Here is a 21,336-nt window from a genome sequence, read left to right on the forward strand (position 1 = left end):
TGTCAAAAACAGAACAGTCTGTAGTAATCTGTAGGTTTCAAATACTTATGTAAACCCAAAAATTCTGAAATTAATTGGTGGACGTTAGGAATTTTTCTATTAATCATCTGCAAAAAGAATCAACCTAATCGCACTCTCCAGTAAAAAATGTCAGCAAATCTCGTGATTGCTAAAGTTTCTGTTTTTTACAGCAAGATCGCAAAGACTTCCCCCAAGTCTTCCCAAAGGTTCTACTTGGCACAAACACTAAATAAAAGCATAAAAACAAATCTAAAGAGAAGCTAGATGAATTATTTATTACTAAACAGGAACAAAAAACAAGAAACAAAAATAAAATTGGGTTGCCTCCCAACAAGTGCTATCGTTTAACACCCCTAGCTAGGCATAAAAACAAGAATAGATCTAGGTATTGTCATTTTTGGTATGCAATCCATAAGTGGCTCTCATAATAGATTCATAAGGTAATTTAATTTTCTTTCTAGGAAAGTGTTCCATGCCTTTCCTTAACAGAAATTGGAATCTAATATTTCCTTTTCATGTCAATAATTGCACCAATCGTTCTAAGGAAAGGTCTACCAAGAATAATAGGACATGTAGGATTGCAATCTATATCAAGAACAATGAAATCTACGGGCACATAATTCCTATTTGCAACAATAAGAACATCATTAATCCTTCCCATAGGTTTCTTAATAGTGGAATCCGCAAGATGCAAATTTAAAGAACAATCATCAAATTCATAAAAACCTAACACATCACACGAAGTTTTTAGAATCGTGGAAACACTAGCACCCAAATCACATAAAGCATAGCATTCATGATTTTTAATTTTATTTTTAATAGTAGGTTCCCACTCATCATAAAGTTTTCTAGGGATATAAACTTCTAATTCAAGCTTTTCTTCATAAGATTGCATTAAAGCATCAACGATGTGTTTGGTAAAAGCTTTATTTTGACTATAAACATGAGGAGAATTTAGCACGGATTGCAACAAGGAAATACAATCTATCAAAGAGCAATTATCATAATTAAATTCCTTTAAATCCAAAATAGTGGGTTCATTGCTATGTAAAGTTTTGACCTCTTCAATCCCACTTTTACCAATTTTTGCACCAAGAACTAAAAACTCTGAATTATTGGGACGCCTTTTAACTAAAGTTGACACATCAAGAGAAAACAAAAATTTCAAAGATTCATATCATTATCAAGATTCATATTGCAAAACAAAAATTTAATAGGAGACACATCAATCACTTTTAGATCTTCATCCTTATTATCGTGAAAACTAGAAGAACACGCTTTTATAAAGCAATCTTTTTTAGCACACATCCTAGCGGTTCTTTCTTTGCACTCATCAATGGAAAATATCATGGCTTTGAGAGACTCATTGATATCATGCTTAGGTGGAATAGATCTAAGTTTCAAAGAATCAACATCAAGAGAAATTCTATCCATGTTCCTATCCAACTCATCAATCTTAGGCAATTTTTCTTCAAGCAAAGCATTGAAATTCTTTTGCGAAACCATAAATTCTTTAACACTAGTCTCAAAATCAGAGGGCATATTATTAAAATTTCCATAAGAGTTGTTGTAGGAATTACCATAATTATTATAGGAATTACTAGGAAACGGCCTAGGATTAAAGTTTCATCTATACGCGTTGTTACCAAAATTGTTCCTACCAACAAAATTCACATCCATAGATTCATTATTATTCTCAATCAAAGTAGAAAAAGGCATATCATTAGGATCAGAAGAAACACTCTTATTAGCAAACAATTTCATAAGTTCATCCATCTTTCCACTCAAAACATTAACCTCTTCTATCGCATGAACCTTTTTACTAGTAGATCTTTCAGTGTGCCATTGAGAATAATTAACCATAATATTATCTAGGAGTTTAGTAGCTTCTCCTAAAGTGATTTCCATAAAAGTGCCTCCCGCGGCCGAACCTAAAAGATTTCTAAAAGCAAAATTTAATCCAGCATAAAAATTTCGTATGATCATCCATAAGTTTAATCCATGTGTAGGGCAATTACGTATCATTAATTTCATCCTCTCCCAAGATTGTGCAACATGCTCATGATCAAGTTGCTTAAAATTCATAATATCGTTTGTAAGAGAGATGATCTTAGAGGGAGAAAAAATACTTAGAGATAAAAGCATCTTTGCACTTATTCCATGAATCAATACTATTTTTAGGCAAAGACGAAAACCGAGTTTTAGCATGATCTCTAAGCGAAAGCAGAAATAGCTTCAATTTAACAATATCATTATCCACATCTTTATTATTTTGCATATCACACAAATCAACAAAGTTGTTTAGATGGGTAGCGGCATCTTCACTAGGAAGGCCAGAAAACGGATCTTTTGTGACAAGATTCAGCAAAGCAGTATTAATTTCACAAGATTCAGCATCGGTAAGAGGAGCAATCAGAGTGCTAATAAAATCATTATTGTTGGTATTCAAAAAGTCACACAATTTAGTATTGTCTTGAGCCATCGTGACAAACAATCCAACACACAAGCAAACAAGAAGCAAGCAAAAAGAAGGCGAACATAAAAAGGGGGAACGGAAAAGAGGGCGAATAAAACGGCAAGGGTGAAGTGGGGGAGAGGAAAATGAGAGGCAAATGGCAAATAATGTAATGAGAGGGATAAGAGTTTGTGATGGGTACTTGGTATGTCTTGACTTGTGCGTAGATCTCCCCGGCAACGGCACCAGAAATCCTTCTTGCTACCTCTTGAGCATGCATTGGTTTTCCCTTTAAGAGGAAAGGGCGATGCAGCAAAGTAGCGTAAGTATTTCCCTCAGTTTTTGAGAACCAAGGTATCAATCCAGTAGGAGACTACACGCAAGTCCCTCGTACCTGCATAAAAAAACAAGAACCTCGCAACCAACGCGATAAAGGGGTTGTCAATCCCTTCATGGTCACTTACGAAAGTGAGATCTGACAGAGATAATAAGATAAATATTTTTGGTATTTTTGTTTTATAGATTGGAAAATAAATATTGCAAAAATAGAAATGCCAAGTTGATATGAAAATAATATGATTAAAGATAGACCTGGGGCCATAGGTTTCACTAGTGGCTTCTCTCAAGATAGCAAATTCTACGGTGGGTGAACAAATTAATGTTGAGCAATTGATAGAAAAGCGCATAGTTATGATAATATATAGGCATGATCATGTATATAGGCATCACGTCCGCGACAAGTAGACCGAAATGATTATGCATCTACTACTATTACTCCACACATCGACCGCTATCCAGCATGCATCTAGAGTATTAAGTTCATAAGAACAGAGTAACGCATTACGCAAGATGACATGATGTAGAGGGATAAACTCAAGCAATATGATATAAACCCAATCGTTTTATTCTCAATGGCAACAATACAATACATGCCTTGCTGCCCCTGCTGTCACTGGGAAAGGACACCGCAAGATTGAACCCAAAACTAAGCACTTCTCCCATTGCAAGAAAGATCAATCTAGTAGGGCAAACCAAACTGATAATTCAAAGAGACTTGCAAAGATATTAAATCATGCATAAAAGAATTGAGAGAAGAATCAAATATTGTTCATAGATAATCTTGATCATAAACCCACAATTCATCGGATCTCGACAAACACACCGCAAAAAGAATTACATCGAATAGTTCTCCAAGAGAATCGAGGAGAACTTTGTATTGAGATCCAAAGAGAGAGAAGAAGCCATCTAGCTATTAACTATGGACCCGAAGGTCTGTGGTAAAATACTCACACATCATTAGAGAGGCTATGGTGTTGATGTAGAAGCCCTCCATGATCGATTCCCCCTCCGGCGGAGCGCCAGAAAAGGCCCCAAGATGGGATCTCACGGGTACAGAAGGTTGCGGCGGTGGAAATAGGGTTTCGTGGTGCTCCTGGATGTTTTCAGGGTATATGGGTATATATAGGAGGAAGAAGTACGTCGGTGGAGCTGCGAGGGCCCCACGAGGGTGGGGTCGCGCCCACCCCCCGTGGGGCGCACCCTCCTGCCTCGTGGCCGCCTCGCTTCTTTCTTGACGTCCACTCCAAGTCTCCTAGATCACGTTTGTTCCAAAAATAACTCTCCCGAAGGTTTCATTCCGTTTGGATTCCGTTTGATATACCTTTTCTGCGAAACACTAAAATAGTCAAAAAACAGCAATTTGCATGGGCCTTTGGTTAATAGGTTAGTCCCAAAAATAATATTAAAATGTATATTAAAGCCCATTAAACATCCAAAATAGATAATATATGGCATGGAACAATCAAAAATTATAGATACGTTGGAGACGTACCACTTGGCCGGATCGAACTCCCACAAATGGCAAGTCCGGCTTTCGCACGGAAGGATCCGGCGAGCAAGCATCACCTGGATCACATTGACAAGCTTGACATTCTTGTCCACCATGCTCCTGATGCGTGTCTGAAGCGTTGTTAGCTCGTCCGAGGATGACCAGTCCAGACCCTTCTCTAGCCAGGAGGTGAGCCGCATCGGGGCGCCGGACTGGAATTCGGGAGCCGCGGCCCAGGTGGCGTTGTGAGGCTCTGTGACATAGAACCACTGCTGTTTCCACCCTTTGACGGTCTCCATGAAGGTACCTTTGGGCCATGAGACGTTGGGCATCTTGCTCACCATGGCGCCTCCGCACTCTGCGTGTTGGCCACCCACCACCTTCGGCTTCACATTGAAGATCTTTAACCACAATCCGAAGTGGGGTGGGATGCGGAGGAAGGCCTCGCACACGACAATGAATTGTGAGATGTTGAGGAAGGAGTTGGGGGCCAGATCGTGGAAATCTAGCCCGTAGTAGAACATGATTCCGCAGACGAATGGGTGGAGAGGGAATCCCAATCGGCGGATGAAGTGGGGGATGAATGCCACCCTCTCATGGGGCTCCGGGGTGGGGATGATTTGCCCCTTTGCTGGAAGCCGGTGGGCGATTTCCTTGGCTAAGTACTCGGCCCCCCAGAGCTTGGTGATGTCCTTCTCCTTGACAGAGGAAACCATCTACTTTCCCTGCGCCCCAGATCCGGACATGGCTGGAGTGCTTTTTTGAGATGGAAAGGATGGAAGCTTGGGCGCTGGAGCTCGAGAATGGATGGGCAGAGAGAAAGAAGGCGTGGGTGAAAAGGTGAAATCCTTATCCCTTTATAGAGGCTGCGAATATCAAGCGCCTCCCCACTCGCCTTAAAACTCGCCTATTCCCCAAGGGTCGTGCAGACGGCGCGGTTGGATCACCCACGCCCGTATTGATGAGAATCCCGCAATAAGGGGACACGATCTCTGCTTTGACAAGATGTGCCAATAAAACCGCATTTTGAAACATGGAGCGAGAGGCTAAAAAATGGTTTGAAATAAGGACCGGGCAGTGACGTGATGTCACGCTACAAAAGTTGTCAGCCGATTGGACTCGTAAAAGATTATACTCTCTCTCTCTCTGTGTGTGTGTGTGTGTGTGTGTGTGTGGTCGTTTTGCAGAGCCGGACACGTTTTCTGTGTTCAAAGGTTGTTTTGGAGTATTCGGAGGAGGAACTCGCCTTGCAATGTCGAAGACAATCTACACGCCGGACACATCGTCATTGAAGCCTGGTTCAGGAGCTACTGAGGGAGTCCTTGATTAAGGGGTCCTCGGGCGGCTGGACTATGTAACATGGGCCAGACTAATGGGGTACGAAGATACAAGACAAAAAACTTCTTCCCATGTCCGGATGGGACTCTCCTTTGCATGGATGGCAAGCTTGGCGTTCGGATATGTAGATTCCTTCCTTTGTAAACCGAATATGTACAACCCTAGGCCCCTCCGGTGTCTATATAAACCGGAGGGTTTAGTCCGTAGAGGCAATCATAATCACAATCATACAGGCTAGACTTCTAGGGTTTAGCCATTACGATCTCGTGGTAGATCAACTCTTGTAATCCTCATACTCATCAATATCACTCAAGCAGGACGTAGGGTATTACCTCCATCAAGAGGGCCTGAACCTGGATAAAACATCATGTCCCCTGTCTCCTCTTACCATCGCCCCTAGACGCACAGTTCGGGACCCCTACCCGAGATCCGCCGGTTTTGAGCGACACCAATGCCTACGAATTTATCCTTATTGATCTTGCTGCGTTACTATTGCTATCATCACGGTTACACTTGCTACAAACTACTGCTATCACTGTTATTGTTATTGTTGCTGTTGTCACTACTATCAAAACTACCAAACTACTTTGCTACTGATCACTTTGCTGCAGATAATTAATCTCCAGGTGTGCTTGAATTGACTACTCAGCTGCTAATACCTTCAAATATTCTTTGGCTCCGCTTGTGTCGAATCTATAAATTTGGGTTGAATACTCTACCCTCAAAAACTGTTGCGATCCCCTATACTTGTGGGTTATCATGCTACATGACGCGAGTTGGAGTATGAATATATGGCTAGAGAGCGAGATACAATGTGTGTGCAAAAGAGATCGACATATAGATGCATGTAGAGAGAAAGAGAGATAGTGTGCATGCTAGGAAGCGAGACAGCGTCCGATAAAGAAGGTTGGTAGAGAAAGAGAGAGAGTTCCAACTATAGAGGAAGACCGTGGATAGAGGATATGTGTGCAGAGATGGTCGAGAGATACTGGCGGAGTCTTTGGCCCTGTTTCAGGCGGCGGCAAGAGCCACGGTGGGAAACTGTAAGAACACACTCTTCTAGGAGGATCGGTGGATCAATGGCTTTAGGATATGTGAGCTGGCTCCGGAAGTCTATGGGCGGGTCCCAAAGCTTATAAGGATTACAAGATCAGTCTCAGACGCATTTGGTCGCGAGTCACGACGACACAGTTAACTAAGGATGTGGAGGATTCAATAGGTTGGCTTTGGAAAAGAATGGCCAGTTCTCAGCATGGTCCGTGTACATGGCTAAGTTCATGGGACTGGAAGTGTCATCAACGGCGACCTTCACGTGATAGTCCAGAACCCCCTTGTAGTGCCGCTTCTTCGCTTGGTTAGCCGTCAAGGACCGGTGTTGGACGTCACACAGATTGGCTCAGCGTGGGCCATCGCATCAGAATGCGTGCCTGTTCTCTGAGCAACACGAGGAAACAATTCGGCACCTACTAATCAGTTGTGCCTGCGCGAGACAAGTCTGGCATTGGTTCAGTACGGCAACCGACAGATTCGGGTTCGAGCCACTACATAACGAGACCTTGGGCGAGTGGTCATCATGCAAGATCAGAACAGGGAGCATCGGAGGTCTACATGCGCCAAGTGCCTCCTTGATATGTGGATGCTATGGAAGCATCAGAACGACATCGTCTTCAATGGAGCGGCTCTGTCACTAGCACGGATTACTCAATAAATCAAGGAGGAAGACTGTGGGTAAAGGCAGGACTAATCTAGGGTGATGTGCACGGGTTTGAGGCGATGACGCAAGGTGGGGTAGATCATGAGTAGTCCATTTACGTATCTAGGGTGGTGTCGGATGAAATCCGCATGTAAATAACTTGTAAAGTGTGTAATTCGGGTGAGTCTTCCCCCTCCTGCTTTAATGATACGCCCACTCGTGCATATACGAGAGAGAAAAAGCCACAATGCATGATGTGGCGCCGAACTAGTCGCCGCCAAAGTCCACGTATAACCCTAAAATGGTTTTTTCGCATGGTAATATGTGTCTCTTTTATAAATCATAAGGATAATAGTATGAGCCACATACATGCCGACCTGGGAAAACTAAAAAAATAGCAGAACGTTAGTCTTTGCACAAAGAAACACAAGCCACGCAGTAAAATTGCAAACAAGACCGAAGAATCCTCTGAGCTTGACACCAACGCCCGTCACTTGCTTTTGGAACCACCAAACCAGCAACAAAAAGAAGAAAACAATGAGGGGTCACTTCCATACTCGAGCTTGATGCGGTTTCATCGCTGATATGCAGCTTTACGAACCTTCAAGTTGACTCGCCAAAGGCGTAACGATTACCGTTGAACAAATCAGACAACGGCAACATCCCGGAAACATCATCGAACTCCAGATCTGACAGCCCCACATGACTAAGACGTCGGAGGAGAAAACCGTACCTACCGTCCACGAACCACGAACTCAGCACACAATCCACCATCTTCCAAATGCCGTCGATGCAGACCACAATCCGCATCCGCTTTTGGACTGTCTCCCAAGCTCTGTGCGGGCGTTGGAGCAAACACCGCCGTAACAGCGGAGCCCGAGGGCATAGGTCCACCACGAGGATGTCGCCACCGCCACACCATCCTTACTTGAATAAACTGATTTCCAAATTCATCCCCAAACGTAGAACCGATCGCATCGGTGTAATAGGATCTGAAGAAACTTTATTCAGTGCAATCATCGTCGCCGCTGAAGCAAAGACAATGAGCAAACTAAAAATCTAAACTACGAGAGCCTAAAAAATGATCCACACGCGTGGATGTGGCGACCCCCCATCACCGTCGACCGAAACCGTCGGCGGAGGGGAGCCAGCGGCGGAGGTTAGATTGCCTTTTCTTTCTTGGTATATATCCGGATTAACTCTTTAACTTTTCAAAAAAAAAATTGAACAACCTCTTTAACTTTACATACACGGTTAGTAGCGGCATGCACGTACATACGTGATTTGCGGTACGCACGTACGTACACGTGATCCGTCTTTGTTGCTCGACGATACGAATACAGCTAGTATCAGAAGCAAAACAGCATTTGTTTTGTTCGTTTGCTAATTGATGGAAGTCCACGATCGTTGGCAAAACAGGTCACGAACATGGTCTCCACGGTAGGCGGCACGAACTGGTGCCTCGACTTTTATTTGTCTTATACGGAGAAGCACGAAATTTAACATCAAGCGGGGATAGCTCAGTTGGGAGAGCGTCAGACTGAAGATCTGAAGGTCGCGTGTTCGATCCACGCTCACCGCATTTTATTTTATAATATTGAAATGATGATCGCCGACTGAAACATACCTATAATACTTTTTAGATAATATGTATAAATCTGTTTCTATGATGCTTAAATTTTCAATGCATATTTAGGTAGATTCATAGTCTAAGTTCTAAAAAAGTTCCAAGACCGTGCAAATGACGGCGGGACTCAACTAAGATATGCGCTGCACTTCTTTTTTTTTGAGAGTACGCAATCTTGTATCTTAGCTTTATAGAAGGCAGAAAGTATTTACAAGAGAGTTAATACAGCCAGGCTTTGGTTACACCTCCTGGAACCAACCAGCCTAGCAAGCTCCACTCCTAAAACCCTACTCTACTACTCACAGAATGTATTGACTCCATTCGCTCCCGCACTCACCCAAGCTCTAAGTTCATCGAAAACCTTGCAAGTGAATGCATCCCCCGTCAAGCTAGTCCTAGATGGTCCGAATACCAAACCGTTGCGATGCTTCCACAGGTGCCAGTAAATGAGCATAACCATCGAGTCGAAACCTCTCCTGTTTACCTTCGGGATGCGCGCACGGGCTACTAGCCACCAATCTTCAATCTTGTCGTCCAACGTCGGCACCAGTGTGTCACTAATTCTCGCTTTCCGGAAGCAGCTATGCCAGACTTGTCTCGCGAAGACGCAATGTAGAAGTAAGTGGTCAACGGAGTCCTCTTCTTGGGCGCAGATGTAACAACCAGAGGTGTGATCTTGCAGTCCGTGTCAGAGCCGTCTGTCTGCTGTCCAGAGCCGATATTGCATCGCGAGCCACATAAAGATCTTACAGGATAGGGGCGCCCAGCATTTCCAGATTGCAGCTGCCGACGCACATCGAACACTGCCGTGCCAAAGCATGTCATATGTCGACTTCGAGGTATATGTGCCTGCATTATTCCATCTCCAAAGGGGTGTATCATCGTGCACCGGATCCAGCACCAAATTGATCATTATGTCCCAGAGGTTGATGACCTGTAACAGCCCATCTGAACACAAATCTCCCGAGATGTCATTCGCCCAACGATGGAGGTGCATCGCTTCACTGACTGTCCGTTTGTTAACCACTTGCGTGCGGACTTTCGCGAGTACCAATGGCGCCAGTTCAGCAATGGACGAGCCCTCAATCCATCTATCTTTCTAGAATAGAATTCGGTCTCCATTTCCAGCTTTCCAGTGCACCAAACTGTTGAACGCATATTGCACTTGGGCGTCCATCACCAGTGGTAGCCCCTGCCACGGTCTAGCATCATCCGTGCGCCGTAGCCATTCCCATCTGAGCCTTAAAGCAAGACCGTGCTTCTGAAGGTCCAACACGCCCAATCCACCTAGCTTCTTAGGGCGGCAGACTTTTTGCCAAGCAACCAGGCATTTGCCACCATGAATATGCTCAGTTCCAGCCCAAAAGAAAGCTCGACAACTCTTGTCCACGCGCTCCAGTGCCCATTTCGGAGCATCAGCGACAAGCAAGTGGTGAGTGGGTCTGGCACGGATCACAGTGTTCACCAGAGTCAGCCTGCCCGGTCTCGTGACCATGCCCCTCTGCCAGCCCGGCAAGAAATTGAGCACGTCATCCACCACAGGTTGCCATTCCGAGTGGGTAAGCTGCTTGATGGAGAGCTGCAAGCCAAGATACTTGCACGGGAAAGAATCCATTCGCCACGGCAGAGCATGAGAGACCCTCTCTGTGTCTGTCTCGTCGGCACGGATCATGATCGCAGACGACTTGGCAAAGTTAACATGTAAGCCTGACGCCGCACCAAACTTTTGCAAGGCCGCTGTAGTAAAGCTCAAGTCTGCTGTTGTGGGTTTGATGAACAGAATTACGTCGTCCGCGTAAATCGACAGTCGTTGGAAGGGTGAGCAGGCTGGCATCGCACTGATCGCGCCCCATTCTTGTGCCTTGACCATAAGAGCAGTGAGAGTGTCCATCGCAATGACAAATAACAGAGGGGAGACCGGGTCTCCATGTCGTAGGCCTTTAGCGTGCCTGAACTTCTTCCCCGGACAACCATTAACCAGCACACGTGAGCTGGCTGTGGACAGCAGGATTGCCAGTCTAGAGCACTAGTGCTCCGAGAACCCCTTGGCCCGAAGCACCTCCATCAAAAACGCCCAGGAAAGCGAGTCGAAGGCACAAGAGATATCAAGTTTGATCATAACTCCTTTAGCTTTCTTCCTATGCAGATTTCTAGCAACCTGACAAACCAACATGAAGTTATCGTGCAAGTTCCTGCCCCGTATGTAAGCGGATTGACTGATGCTGACCAGCTCTCCCATTCGCGGACAAAGTCTCGAGGCCATCAATTTAGCTTTGATCTTAGGGATGCTGTGGAGTAAGCTGATCGGTCTAAAATCTCCAATACGGGAGGCCTCCGGTCTCTTAGGAATGAGGGTGATGATCGCCTGATTTAGTCTTCTGAATCCTCTTCCATTACCCAGCTGGAGTTTATGAATTGCAGCCATAATATCTCCCTTGATAATGTTCCAATCTCTGTGGAAGAAAAGACCGATGAACCCGTCCCGCCCCGGCGCCCGCTCAGCCGGCATGCTCTTAATGACCGAGAACACCTCCTCCTCCGTATATATGTCATCCAGCTCATGAAGGTCTAGCTGAGCTATGCCCAGGAAATCTAGGTCAATGGTGTGCTCTCTGGCCCGACATGTGCCCAGCAGATCCTTATATGCAGTATAGAAAGCCTCCTCTTTTCCTTCTTGTTCCGTGATAACCACGTCATCCTGGGTCAGCGTGGGGATAAAGTTTCTAAGCTTCCTACCATTGGCCACTAGATGGAAAAGTTTCGTGTTGGCATCTCCCTCCGCCAGCCATCTTAGGCGAGATCTTTGCCGTGCGATCGTGCGCTCCAGTGACGCCAAACCAAGGGAAGTCAGCTTGAGAGTGCTACGCAACCAGCGCTCCTCCGTAGAAAGCAAACGATGCTCCATTGCTCGATCCAGCTGCAAGATGATCCAATTTGCCACCGCAATTTGCAGCTTCACGTTCCCCACCTTCCGTTGACCCCATGCCATAAGATCATGTGCTGTTTTGCGCAGCAGAATGTCTAGTCTGAGAAAGGGGTCTGTAATGCATGGATCGCACGTCCATGCCTCCTGCACAGCCTCCTCAAAACCCTCAAGCTTGGTCCAAAACACCTCGAAACAGAAGCGCTTGTGCGGCTGCAAGTGTTCATCCAGCGCCAGGTGTAGAGGGCAGTGGTCCGATATGTTTGTGGATAGGGCCTGGAGAATGCACGGATCGCACGATGCCCAAGGCTTTGAGCAGCACCGTCTCAGTCGCCGATGCCTTGGAGTTCCTGGAGTTGGAGCTGATCGATCTTGTGTTGCGTCTCGGCGTGAAGGGGTCTTGACCCGGACGCACTCCATTCACCACTTCAATCTCTTTAAGCAAGGGGGGCGCTAATTTCTTAAGCAGACCCGCACAAAAAGACTTGATGTTGTCGAGCGCCACTTGTTCCTTAGACGACGGGCGCATCTCCGTAGAACGTACGTCAACCGCTGGCCGCGCCGATGCCTCCATCTCATGCAACGTGGTCATATTACCAAGCCGTCCATCTGCATGCACCACCAGCGCATGCGACGTAGTCACATCACCCACCGGTCCCACTACATGCTCCATCAACGCGGAATCCAAGGCCACAGCGGCATCCATCCGCTCGCAATCATTGGGCGCCAACAACTCTTCCACTGGGGCCCATCCCTCTGCGAGGCACTTTTCCTGGCGAGGTCCCACCACAATCGGGATGAGCGGCTGGGCGGCCTGATCCACGCGCACTTCCTCCCATGCTGGCTCAACTGGGTCCGTCCTCAAGGGGTCCACCTCCACCTGGGCAGTCTAATCCTTGTCCAATCCTGTCTGCGGAGAAGCTGTCCCCTGCTGTTCGATTTGCAGGACCCGCTCCGCGACAGGAGAAGACGGGGCCCGCCCATCCTCATTGGCCACATTCTCCACAGCCCTCGAATTTTCCATTGGCTGAGTTTGTTCCAGTATAGGACGGGGGAGACCTGCCTGCTGTCGATTGGCCGAAACTGAACCACTCCGGAAGGGGGAGTGGTCAGCCTGCTTTCTGGCGCCACTTTATCAGGAATCATTCTATCCTTAGTGCCCCTGTCTCTCTGTACCAATGTGACCAGCTCGCTAGCTGTCACCATCTCAGCCTCCCGTGGTTTCTCCACCACCCGTTGGTTTGAACGCACACCAGCCAGGGAAGACTGCCCGCGGGCCAGCCCTGTGGCCCCTAACACCTCTGTCACCGTCACACCTGGCCCCATGGGCGGGAGTCTCCAGTCAAAAGGGCCCACCCGACCTTCCAGCACCTGCCGGTACGAGCGAGTCCTTCCAGCACCTCCGGCGAAGTCCGGCGAGCATCGGCCCGCCCCACGGGCATCGCAAACCCCACGAGTCCAGGGGAGCACCGACCACTCACCCTGAACGCTGCCATTGGAACTGTCAGGCAGGCCACTCTGTCCGCTACCGCCATCCGAGCTAGGCGAACGTCGCCAGCAATCCGGTGGTGTATGGTTGTGCACCCGTCCGATGTGAATGATCGTGGGATACTCCAGTAGCTGACGGAAGGAGGGACGACGCGCCACCGGGTTCGCCATGAGCTCGGGCGGCTCAGGAACCCACAGTCGGCGGCAAGCAGGGACCTCATCTGGGTCGACGCACCAAGCGCACAACTTGAAGAGGGACAGATCCTCTCTGTTAGTAGTCTCTGGTGCCAAGCTGTCAATCAAACACGAACTGCCCAGCAGCTCTGTCGCCGTTTCTCTTGACCAAGCATGAGATGAAACACCTTCAATCATCAGATCTACCTGAACTCGCATGAGCCTAGATGTGGCTTGCGCTTGTCCCAGCCATGGCTTGATGAACAACTTGAAGCCATGGTGTTCAACGAACGGCACACCCAGCGCTCTGTTGCGTACCTCGTGCGATGCGAAGACTACCAAAAAATCTTCTGGGTGGAATTTGTGCACCGAAAAACGGTGCCTTGGAATGTCAAGCTGCTCAGAAATGGCGATCGCCGCATCCACACATGAGACCCGCGGCCTGGCACCGCCGACATACATCACTACCGCGAGCTGCAGGCGGCGCTCCAGATCCTCCATCCCCGCTGAGCGTGGCAGAATGCAGACCTCTGCCCGCGCTTGCTGGGGTCGGTCGAAAGGCATGGTGGGAGGGAGACCGGGCGCAACTGGCGAGGGCGAAGCCCGAGGCCCGTCCTGCCTAGGCTCCATCAGTCTCCTCCCCACCTCTGGGGCAAGCTCCGGCGCCGGATCAGTCCGACGTGCCTTCGAAACCCTGTCAATGACCGCCCGGCGCAACTCCTCAGCCGAGATTGGCCAGCGCGGCACCGTGCATTGAGAGGACACATGGCCCGAGAAACCACAACGGATGCAGAGTGGCTCGTTGGTGCAGTCCTGCCGCCAGTGACCCTCCTGGAAGCACCGAAAGCAGAGCCCATACAGATCTGGCGGAATCAGGCGCCTTTCTGAGGAAGACGAGGACGCCCAGCTTAGATGGCCGCCAGCCTCCTGCTGGCGCCGCAGTGCCCGACGATGCCTCCAGAGCGCCTTGCGGGACGGACCTGGTCTGCGCCACGCCTCCGGCGCCGGCACCGCCACCCCGGGCTGGGCCACGCCGGCGGAAGAGGAGTGCGCCGACCCCAGCGAGCCAGAGAGGCCAAGCCCCGACACCACCGGTCTCTCGCGGTGAAAAGCAGAGGAGACGGAGGGCGGACTGCGAGATCCCGACGCCATGGCGACGAGAGAGGGGGAGGGGGGTGGACGCCCATGCGCTGCACTTCTATTCCCGAGCAAAGATATATTCTGGCTGCATGTAACAGCGGGCCAACATCAATGCATGTTCCCTTCATTTTTATTTACTACGCACATTAGTTCTGTTTAAAAACTTTGATCAAATTTTAAAGAACTTTTTTAAACATCACTATTGCCATTTCTGGTTGTAAGCTGCGGTCGTTGTTCCTGCTTTTACCTGCACATATATCTACTGTAATTTTTTACACCGATTGTCATTAGAAATGTCATTGGCATGGTCTCTCTCCTGGTGTTGCTGGCTAAATCCAGATTTGGATGCACCACATCCTGCTTGGATTAGTTATTCATGGTGGTGGATATCTCGTGCGAGGAGTTTTATAATGATGTATGAAATTGCTACCGACATTTTATTTCTGAGAATAGATGCCTATGAAAACCTCCTAGCCTCCTCTTATATAATCGTGGAGGCTAGAGTTTACACGTGAGCTGGTGTGATCTTAGGTGCCACCGTCCTTGTCTTGGGAGGCAAGAAGGTCCGCGACAGCCTCCTCATGGTTTCCTTTGATCCAGGGCCTCATGGACCCGTGGACAAGCATGAGGACGGGCTCCCTTGGGCGAGCCACCCCCGGTGCATGAAACCGTCAGAGGAGCTGGAGAGTCGTCGCTCTGGCCACACAGCGCTCAAATCCATCCGGATTTGTCGGCGCACCACCGGAACTGAAGGTTGGCGATAACGGTGACGTTTGCTTGCTTTTGGGGTGGTGGGGACCTACCGAAAAGTTGCGGCAACAAGGTTAGGCACTGCGACGTGCGACAGAGTAGGAAAGGAAGAGGGAGGCAGTGAGCGGTGGTTGCCTCGGGTTGTAGCGTAGAGCTCATAGCGGACAGCGGCGACGCGCGGAGCACCTCGCTCCGACACGAGGAGGCACCGAGGCGAGCGCCCAGGCATGGAGCTCAGCGGTTGCGCGTGAGATCGGCCAGGAGGGCCGAATATGGGCCACGACAGGCCGCTTTATTGGAGGTGGAGGTAGAAGGCCTAGGAGGTTGTTCGATCTGGATATAATGATTCCAATCTAGCGGCTTCAGGAGGAGGGAGCTAGGTGTCAGTGTCAAAACCGAAAGATCTCGGGTAGGTGGTCCCAAACTGTGCGTCTGAGGATTGATGGTAACAAGGGACGAGCGGGACACAACGTTTACCCAGGTTCGGGCCCTCTTAATGGAGGTAAAACCCCATGTCCTGCTTGATTGTATTTGATGAGTATTGGGGTTAGAAGAGTTGATCTAGCTCGAGATCGTAATGGCTAAACCCTAGTTGTCTAGCCTATGAGAATTCTGATAGCCTCTATGGACTAAACCCTCCGGTTTATATACACACCGGAGGGACCTAGGGTTGTACAGAGTCGGTTCATGGGGGAAGGAAATAACATATCCGGACACCAACCTTGTTGTCCACGCATACAGGAGTCCTACCCGGACACGGGGGAAAAGTCTTCTGCTTGTATCTTCACGGCCCATCAGTCCGGCACATAACAAATAGCCTGGACACCCGACGACCCCCTAGTCCAGGACTCCCTCAGTAGCCCCCGAACTTGCCTTCAATGACGATGTAGTATCCAGCTCTATGTCTTCAGCTTTGCAAGGCAGGTTCTTCATCGTACTTTGGATGGATGACAGTCCGGCTTTGGCCTTCATATTTTGCCTTTATGACTCCTTCCCTGTCATCACCTCGATTTCCACGCACCGGGCGAATGCGAATGGTCCACAATAAATTTTTACAAATACACCCTTGACCATACAATGGCAACGCCTATATAAAGAGGCTAGATCCCCTAAATGCAATCCACATCGCGTTAGAACTAGCCACAAAAACTCCAAAACATGGACAGCACCCCTGGCTCTTCTTCGCGCCCTCATGGCCCTCAAGAGGGTGATTGGCAGAGCTGCACAATATCTCATCTTCAGCTGAGCCGTCTCCAGACGCAGGGATATCCCCCCTCGCAAATCTAGTCTCTGTGCGAGCGGGGTTGGCTTCGATTGGTAACGACGCATTAGCAGAGAATTTTCCCAACCCCAATAAGGAGAGAGTGTGCTTCATTCTGTTTCTCTTGCGGGGCTTAGGATTTCCGATCCATCCTTTTCTTAGGGTTTGCTGGAGTTTTACAGGATCCAACTACATAACCTCACCCCGGGTTCGATTCTACACATCTCAGGCTTCATCGCGCTCTGCGAACTGTTTCTAGGATGTCAGGCCCATTTTGAGCTATGGAGAAAGTTCTTTTGCCTCGTCCCTCGCCATTGAGGGGGCTCCATATTCGAAGTGGGCGGCGCCGAAGTATGGCATATAGCCGGATCAGGCTACCCAATCGGAACTCCTAAAGAAGTTTCTGAATGGTCTTCGGAGTGGTTTTACATTGATGACGTCCCATTTTCGGACCCAGTTCGGCACGGCCTCCCCGAATTTTCTAGTGCTCCTTTGAAGAAACGCCTCAACTGGCGTCCCCGGAGTCCCGAGGAAGACAATGCATAAATAAAAAGGTTGGTCGGCAAGGTCAGATTACTAACTCACACCGAGCTCTCGATAATCGAGGTCATGGCCATTGCAATAAAACGATGTGTTCAGCCCCCTTCAATCTAGAGTAACTCCTTTATGGTGTTACAACGGAGAAGACAATGCATCTTGTTATCGACTCAAGGGTCTGGATACCCCAGCCAAACTGGCCATGATCCTGGCCGATCTATATAAGGGGGAAAAGGAAGACTTCCTCCGCTTAAACTGCCGAGAAGGCTATTCCATGTACAACCCCATTCAATGGGTAAGATTTTGATTATTAGTGCTGCTTTACTGCTATTGTGTCACACTAATGAAATTGTTCTCTGTTATCTTAAAACAGTCATGGAGGAAGATGATCGAGGACGTTCACTGTCCTGCCCCACCACCAGAGGATCACAATCGCAATGAAGACCCTGGCTTATGTGAAGATCCATATATATACATAGAGTTCGATGATGGAGTATTTTATCAGGTGAGCCTTGACGGCTCGGAAGTGGCTATCACGGCCGACTACCCGCGCCCTTATTCCTTCTCCATCGTAAGTATTCAAAAAGCTTCTTCAAAAAGAACCCCATACTCGCACCTTATCTTTTGTACTAAACTGTACTTCATAGGACCGGCGCTCTACAAGCCGCACTACCTCAAGGGCGGCCTCTACACAGGGTAATCATTCAAAACGAAAGGAGACTGGGAGTGCTGTAGAGCCCCCTCCGTCCTCAAAGAGGTATGTCCGTTGATATGTGCCTAAGCATGAGTTCAGATTGTTAAATTTCTCTTCTACCTTTGTTTCAGGAGGAGCACGTGGCAGACAGTGGGAAAACACCCTTCTAGCCGAATGTCAGCCAGTCGTGCCCAAGACTAGGGTTGATGCAGCGCCAGATCCACCCCCTCATGAGGATTCAGATGATGTACCAGTCATGAATTCCGAGGTGGAGAGCGTGATGAATCACCGTCGACTGAAAGAGGCCATGTGCACTCCAGCTTTTTTGAGCAAGAATTTACCGCACTCAGCTCCGTGGATGCATATATCCGAGCTGCTCAAGATGGACTTGCCGGAGTTACTCAAAGGTTCTCCAAGGATATGCAGGTAAGGATTTATGCAAATTCAATAGATATATGCTAGTAGCCCCCGAGACTTGAAGCGGTTCGGCCAACCGATTTAAGGATCGATATGACCTGTAGGTTCTCAAGGAAAAGAACAGCACACTGTCCTAGGAGCTAAAAACAAACCAGACACAGTTGAATGCCATCGCCGCAAAACTTGCAGAGATAAAAAAAGGCCGCAATGAGCACTGGTCAAAAGAACAAACACGAGGAGAAAAAAGACAAACAATCCGAAGAGATAAAGAACTTAAAGGCTCAGTTATCGGCCGCACGAAAAGAGAATGAGAAGTTGAAAGGCGGCATATTCGGTATGACCTTTAGAACTATCAGAGAGACTCATATTATTCCATAATTCGGATCATCATAACTCTGTTGCTACAGGTCTTTTAACTGGTCGGCCTGAGGAAGAAGTATCCATATTTCGGGGTGACGTGCTGAAGGAGCTGTCTGTGGTGCATGAGCAGGCCCGAAAAGCCATGAGAAGTATGGCCAAGGCTTTATGGCCATCTGATACCCCTCCAGAAAGTATGGAGGTCATGGCAAGCCTGTTCAAAGGTGCTCGATGCCGCTTTGAGCTATGGAAGGCGTCCGCCTGTCGTGAAGGTGCACGAGAAGCCTGGGCGATGGTGAAAACACGTTTTACCAAGCTAGATCTGAATCATATGGCCTGAGTGGGACCGCAGGGACCAGACGGGAAAGAAATTTCGGTGAACTTGGTGTATGACCAAGTAATGATAGTTGCGAAATATTCACAAGAAGATTGTAGTTTAGATAGTCTTATAGATGATAGGCGTTTGATTCGATGTATCAATGAACTTTATGATCAACCTTATCTCCAGCCGAACATGTCAAAAATTGTCATCGCAGGCCTTCGGCTTTAACCTCCGAACCAGGAAGGTGGATGTCAGCGTTCTGGGAACGGGGGTCCCCAGACTTGCCTGCGTGCGGCCCACGGCGTGGATGAGCTAGCAGTTCGTACGGCCCATCTTCATCAGCAAGGCATTCAAGACCCTCGCGAGGGGCCAAGCCTCGCGAGGCGGATGACGCAAGACCTCCTCAGGAGCGGCCTCGCCAGGCAGGCTTACGAGGGGCGGAGAGATCAAGGCAAGGCAAACCTCGCGAGGTCCTCGTGACGTGAGCCATGACAATCGAGACCAGGCGGGCACCAGGCGGGCGCCAGCGCGCAGTGTCCTTGCTTCCTCTTTGGTGCCAAGGGGGCAAGCATAGGCGCGGAGTACCGAGGCATCAAGCAAAGGTTTCCATATTGGTGCAACGAGACCAAGGCCAGAAGGATGGCAAGACGGAGGTCACCATGGAGCCCAAGACGGCGTCATCACCAGAGCCTTTTGCAGGCGAAGACCACCTTTTGTCAGGATAAGTTGTACTAGATGTCCCCTTCGAATTGGCCGTTGTTGGCTCCCTTCCCGCTCAATATTTGGGGAGAGGACCAGGGTGTATATAAGTAGAGCAAACCAACTGATAGGGGAGAGAGGAAGGATCATCAAGATCATCCCCAACCACACAAGTGCACCAAGCACAAGAACACCTCAACCTCGGGAGGCTGTTCTTCCCCTTGTACTGTTCATCATCAGCCCAAGAGGCAATCCACCACCACCACACTGGAGTAGGGTATTACACCACAACGGTGCCCCGAACCAGTATAAATCTTGTGTCTTGGTGTTGCAAGTTTGTCGAGTTCATCCGCGAGATCTTAGAGAGCTAGGGCGTGGATCGATAGGGAGAAAACCTTCGCGCGCACCCTAGTGTTCGAACCTTGAGGGTTTGCCGGAACCTGTGATCCGACATTTGGCATGCCAGGTAGGGGTGCGCCGTAGCTTCTCTTCCGTCGATCTGCGCTCCGTCGCCACCGCGCTTCGCCCACATGCAGGCGCCCTGCCGCCAACTTCGACGGCCAGCGTTGACGACGGGGCTAGGGGGATCCAAGCCCTGGCCCCCGCCCTACGGAGGGTGCAGTGGCTGCCCAAGTTCAAGCCGGAGATGCCGCCGCGCTACGACGGCGCGGCGGACCCGTCAGCTTTCCTGCTGGCGTACGAGGAGGCCGTCCTCGAAGCCGAGGGTGATGACAAGGTCATGGCCAACTGGCTTCCCATGGCCCTCGCCGGCGAGCCGCGCGCCTGGCTGCTCAACCTTCCCGGATCCACGGTGGCGTCTTGGGAGGAGCTCCGCGACCTCTTCACTGCGTGCTACGCGGCACCGGCGCACCATGCGGTCGCGGCCCTGCTAGGCGGCTCACAGGCGCCGCCTTCAGAGCGCCACATCAAGCCATTCCTCCGCCAGATTGGTGCCGCTTCCATGCACTCGGGGATCCGCCAGGCTGGGCCGCGCCTGAGGCCGACCTCACCTTTAGCTCAGAAGACCACCCCGTCACCACCACCGGCTTGGGCATGCTTCCGATGCTCTGCACGCCCACCAAGACCCTCATCGACGGCGGCGCTAGCCTCAACTTGCTCTCCATGGAGGCCTTCAGCCTTCTTCACATGCCGCTCGAGCGACTCAGCCTCAGCAAGCCTTTCTCAGGAGTTGGTGGTGGCGCTGCCCGCTCCCTGGGGCAGATCCGCCTTCCCATCACCTTCGGCACGCACGACAACTACATCAGCGAGCTGGTCGACTTCGACATCGCCCGCATCGGCCTCCCTACAACGCCATCCTCGGGTACCTAGCTCTGGCCCAGTTCATGTTGGCGACTCATCCAGCCTACAACCTCATGAAAATGCCTGGAAGCAAAGGTGTCCTCACCATCAAGGGGGACACCAAGGAGGCCGTGACGGCGCTCAAACTTGCCTTCAGGGCCGCTGCAGTGACGCGGCCCGTCGGCACCGGTGCCCCCGAGGCCAAGGAGGCCGCGCCAACCAAGAAGAAGAAGTTGTTCACCCAAGACAAGGCAGAGACCAAGCAGGTGCCGGTCGATGAGGACGGCTCCTCAGGAGCCACCTTCACCATATG

The 21,336-nt window shown here is 49.4% G+C and overlaps 1 non-coding gene and 1 pseudogene across 1 annotated transcript; one reads left to right on the plus strand and one right to left on the minus strand.

Moving 5' to 3' along the window:
• Nucleotides 1–8,844: 8,844 nt before the first annotated feature.
• TRNAF-GAA (transfer RNA phenylalanine (anticodon GAA)) lies at nucleotides 8,845–8,917 on the plus strand. The gene has a single exon. It is a non-coding gene; the product is annotated as a tRNA-Phe (tRNA).
• Nucleotides 8,918–10,988: 2,071 nt separating this feature from the next.
• LOC147959184 (uncharacterized) lies at nucleotides 10,989–14,699 on the minus strand (annotated as a pseudogene).
• Nucleotides 14,700–21,336: the final 6,637 nt, after the last annotated feature.

This window comes from Triticum urartu, chromosome 7A (genome assembly GCF_056163025.1).
Source record: "Triticum urartu cultivar PI428250 chromosome 7A, HENAU_Tu73, whole genome shotgun sequence".
In the NCBI taxonomy this organism is placed as follows: Eukaryota; Viridiplantae; Streptophyta; class Magnoliopsida; order Poales; family Poaceae; genus Triticum; species Triticum urartu.